Source organism: Leptosomus discolor, chromosome 5 (genome assembly GCF_034619465.1).
Source record: "Leptosomus discolor isolate bLepDis1 chromosome 5, bLepDis1.hap2, whole genome shotgun sequence".
NCBI lineage: Eukaryota > Metazoa > Chordata > Aves > Leptosomiformes > Leptosomidae > Leptosomus > Leptosomus discolor.
Window position 1 is genome coordinate 56,823,879 of NC_141395.1, and position 5,075 is coordinate 56,828,953.

The following is a 5,075-nucleotide window of genomic DNA, read 5'->3' on the forward strand; positions in this document are numbered from 1 at the left end:
TGTGTTTAATTTTCTTTCACTGTCGGCCTTCAAGGATGGCAGAAAACAGGGTGGCTGGTTTTTATCTTGACAAACATTTTAGCAAGTTTATTAACTGTCAGTAGGGATTGATAAACTGGGAGTATAAGCATACAGAAGGTGATTTAAGACTAAATTGGAAATAAATGTAGTTATGGATTTAGAAGCAATTTACGCGTTTGAGTAACTTTAAAACAAGGATGACCGAGAGTGTTGCAAAGTTTGGCTTTTGTTGGACCAGTGTCAGCTGAGCTACTGGAAGAGGCTGGAGGACCCTTCATGTGTGTCAGGGTGCCGGGCAGCCCAGCCCCAGCGCTGCAGGGCTTGGTCCTGGGCCCTGCCAAACCACCACTGGGGACAAGACTTCTTGCAGTGTCAAACCGGAGAGTAACTTAGTACTTTTCCTGGAGCTTCTACACTGTTTTAAGATCTTAAAATAGTGATTAAATATGGTCAGTCTCTATATTTTATGTACTTTTTTTGTTTGTGGCAGACTCAACCTGCTCTTCTTTGATAAACTTTCCAAATCCAATGGAATGAAAGCCACAGCAGTGCCTGCAGTGTCTGTCTTGCAAGGCTCTGCAGTCAGCATCTGCTTTGTAAAAGGTGGCATATTGAAGAAATAAATACTTACCTGCTTTAGCTGAGTTCACATTTTGCGTGCTCTTTACCAGTACTTCATAGTTTGTTTGCTGGAAATACTAAAGGAAGGGGAAAAGCCTCTCTTCTGAAGGTTTTAATTGAAGCCTACTAATTTTACCTTCTGCACCTAAACTGTGGTTAAGACTGTTCTCCTTTCAGGTCTGATGCAGCTGAACTTCCCTTAGCTAATGAGTAGTCTGTGAGGGTCAAGCAATGTTACTCAGTTTAAAATAAAGTTTAACAAAGTGGGTGAGTGGATTAATGAGCATTGAGTTTGCAGCATGTCTTTTAAATTCTCTAGCAGGCAGATTATGAAAACGACGTGCAGAAACCTTGTATTTACTTGGGGCTTTCCCTCCTGGGGGATGCACTTTAGCTTATCTCTCAATGCAAATGAAACGGTGGTTATCATAGTTGCTGGTTAATGTTTAAGTGGAAGCGGATTATGGATTGTATTACTGTGATTTTTGTATTTTCCTGTAGTTGCCCTGAACCGATAGAAGAATGCCTGGTTCTGTTAGCAGATACAGGTGGAAAATAGTCAGACTACTGATATCACTCCCCAGCAAATTACTGTAGTAAATACTGGAAAGTCTCTTGGCTGTTTTCTGCCTTTCATTTCATGAAATCTGAGCTACTTGTTTGTGCCTGCAGCCGGTCTCTTGCCAGTGCTCGTTCCCGTGACTCATTGGGTTGCCCATGCTCTCACCATGAAGAATCTCTGCTCTGTTCCCTTGCTGTGATTGAGTTTGGAGCTGCTGGGGAGTGCAGCACAGCGATGATGGCTCTGCTGTACAGGGACAGACAGCTCTGCTGTGCTGCCTGTATCCAAAAATATTCTTAAGCTCAATCAGGAGTAAGAAATCTGAACCTCAGCCTTCGGAGTACAGGTTCGTTGCTTTCTAAATTACTTTCTCTTACTTGTTTGTGAAATACTCCTTGTGCCCAGAGGAAAAATCAAAATGCTTCAACTGCAGTTGGACACATTTAGGACAAAAACTAACAATGTAAATTATTTCACTGTCGTATCAATCAATCTGCTAAGGAGCAGGAGCCATTTCAGGGTCACTTACTGCATCTGACTGTTGTTCAGCCTGCCTAAGTGGAATGATCCTTCCATTGGGATGAAGTTTCACATTTATAAAACTTGCAGTTACTTGTATTTAGTTGTTGTGGTTTAACCCCAGCCAGCAACTTGGCACCATGCAGCTGCTCGCTCACTCCACCCCACCAGTGCGATGGGGAGGAGAATCAAAAACAAGTAAAACTTGGGGCTTGAGATAAGAACAGTTTAATAATTGAAATAAAAATAAAATATAATATTAATAATAATTGCAATGAAAAGGAAGATAATAAAAAGAGTAAAATAAGACCCAAGACAGAGAAGTGATGCACAATGCAATTGCTCACCACCTGCTGACCCATACCTGAGCAGTGATTGGCCCCTCCTGGCCAGCTTCTCCCAGTGTACATACTGGGCATGATGCCCTATGGTACGGAATATCCCTTTGGCTAGTTCGGGTCAGCTGTCCTGGCCATGCTCCCTCCCAGCTTCTTGTGCACCTCCTCGCTGGCAGAGCATGGGAAACTGAAAAGTCCTTAACTTAGGATAAGCGCTGCTCAGCAAAACGAAAAACATCACTGTGTTATCATCACTGTTCTCACACTAAATCCAAAACACAGCACTGCACCAGCTACTAGGAAGAAAATTGACTCTATCCCAGCCGAAACCAGGACACTAGTGTTTTAAGAAACTGTCTCAGGTTAATTTCTGCAAGTGCAAAAGCTGCCAAATAACAGCAGCAGCAAAACTGAAGGTGATGCAGAGAGACCTCATTCCACCCCTCACTGTTCAGGGTCATTCTCAGTTGCACAGAGGGTAACTACATTAAATGGTAAGAACTTAACCTGAAAGAAACATTTACAAATCGTTTTAAACAAGATGTTACCCCCACCCTAAGCAGTGTTCAGGCAGAAAGCAAGAGCTCGTTTTACTCAGATGTTCTGAGGCATAATGCTGAGTTCAAGGGCTTAAATCTTTCAAGAGCACCTGTTGACCTTTCTTAGGTAGTTCTTTTGCTGCTGAAAAGCAGATGTGGTCAGCTCTATTGCAGGTGTGAGTGGCTTGCTAGCAATTCATTTTAGCTTCGGTCTAGACTTTAGTACTATTTAGATTTTTCTTGCCAAAAGCTGTTACCTATACGCAAATTTAATCGTAGGCTGTGTTGTAGTAAGAGTTAGTGCTTTGCTGTCTGCTTTTTATAGAGCCTGGTGCTGCTGTTGAGCACTTCTAACCTGTGAGCTTGTAACAGGTTTGCATAACATCAGCAGTCTCTCAGCTGTCTAGTGGCAAAGGAAGGGGACCTGCTTGTTCTGCTTGAAATAGTCTGTTCCTTCTGGTACCTGTTTGCCTTAGTCCAGGTCAGTGTTGTCTCTCTAGAATGACAGCTCCAAAATGAGTTGGGACACCTGCTTCTGTATAGATAAACATATAGGTAGTCATTTCCTTCCTTCCCCACCTGGCTAGCTTCATACTTGCCTTATCAGAATATTACCCTGGAAGATAATATGAGTAACTGAGGGTTGAGGCTGCCTCTCCTGTCTGACAGGGATGATGTGAGTGCTGTTGCGGTGTTAGGACGGCTTGTGGGATGTGTACGTGTGTGCCAGGAATAAGGAAGACTTGCAGCGTTGGGAAAACGAACGCATAGTAAATTAACATTGGAAGGAAAGACCTGGCTGCTCAGTCTGTCGTGAGCACGCAAAGTGTTGTGGAGCTTACTGCCAGATGCAGAAGGAAAGGCAACCAGCTTCAGAGAGAATGGGCCTTAGAGGGCCTGTAGACTGCTCTGAGAATTTCTTCTGAGGCTGAAGTTATTCTTTTAAAAAAAAAAAAAAAAAAAATACAGTCTGCAATAGGTCTGTAATAGTATTACCCTTGTGTGCATCTGAGCTGGCCTGTAGTATATGTAACTTGGCATTTTGAGTAGAGGAGTCTTAAAGATTGGAAGGACCAACCTGGCTTTTAAACAAGAGAGTGGTGTGATGTTTTTAACAGCATTGAAACAGTAGTGCAAGAGAGGAGGAACGCGTGGAAAAGACCATTTTGAATACAATTCTCTTGGCTTTTAGTGGTTGATATAGCTCTTCTCATATAAGATCTCTAGAAGCAGAGGAAAGTTACCCTCTTTTGGGGTACTTGCTTCCTGGTGTTTGTAGTGCACATAATGAAAAGGTTTTGTTAGGTCCTGTAATGGAAGCTGAATGTGGTTAAGTCCAAGAAAAACTCTTCTTTTTGTGAATAAACCTATTTTACTTGTTGCAGGAGATACTTAACAAGATTCAAATGAGTGCAGTGCAGTTCTCTTCATGCCTAGAACAAAGTGGCCCCCATATGCTGTGTAGGGGAAGCCAGTGGCTTCAGGCTTACAGGTGTTGACAGCAGGTCTTGAGCAGCAGGTGAGGACAGTGCTAACATGGTCCCTGTCAACTCTTTTTTCCAAGGGACAGAACAATTTGGGAAGGAAAATCAGTTACTGCTGTCACTGGTCAGCATGTACAAATTAATGCTGAAAAGTGCGATGTGTGATCCTTGGTGGCTACAAATGCTGGAGGCTCCTTTAGTGTTGGAGACAGGTAACTTCCTGCCACGCTGTCCCAAAACCACACGTGAGGAAGGAACCATGCCTTGTCTGAAATGCCCCGTGCCTGTCCACCCTGCAACAGGTTGCCCAGTGCTGTTGGCTGCCCTACAGCAGCTTTTCAAAAATCTGGAGTCTCTTTTGCTGCCTGGCTGTGCCTCTGCAAACCCCACCTGAGTGGGCCAGGTAGCTCAGAGCTGGTGAGGGATGCAGGGAGGATCACCCTGGGGCACAGACAGGTTTGGGTGAAGTTTGCAGTGAGTTAGTAGAGTGAGTACAGAGACTGCAATCTGCTCGTAGTGGCAAGCATCAGCATGTCTTGTGCGTGTCGCCTGGCTTTGGTCAGGTAGGTGGGGCTCATCAGTGAATACCTGGCACTGAAGCTGCTGCCTGAGAAGCTTTATGTGCAGTTTCTGTCTTGGATCCAGCGCTCTTTGGCAGTACCTGTGTTAAGAGGCTGTTTCGGTTGTGTCAGAAGAGCGTCAGAGGTGCGTGTAGTTGTCCTCCCAGTTGCGCAAGCGTCAGTACCTGGCATACAGGTGACTTGTGCCTGAAGCCAGCTTCTGCCCGGCCGGTTTTATGGCTGATGCTATTCATTACAGCATGCAGCAGCAACCTAAGCAGCGTCAAAAGGGAACTTGTTGGTCCGCAGAATGTATGTAACGCAGTTGCCTGCTGTAGCAAAGGACCAACAGTGCCATGCAAGGTTCCTTCTGCTCCTCTGTGCTGTGGGCTGTGGGACCAGTGACACAAGGCCAGGACTGACCTAACTCC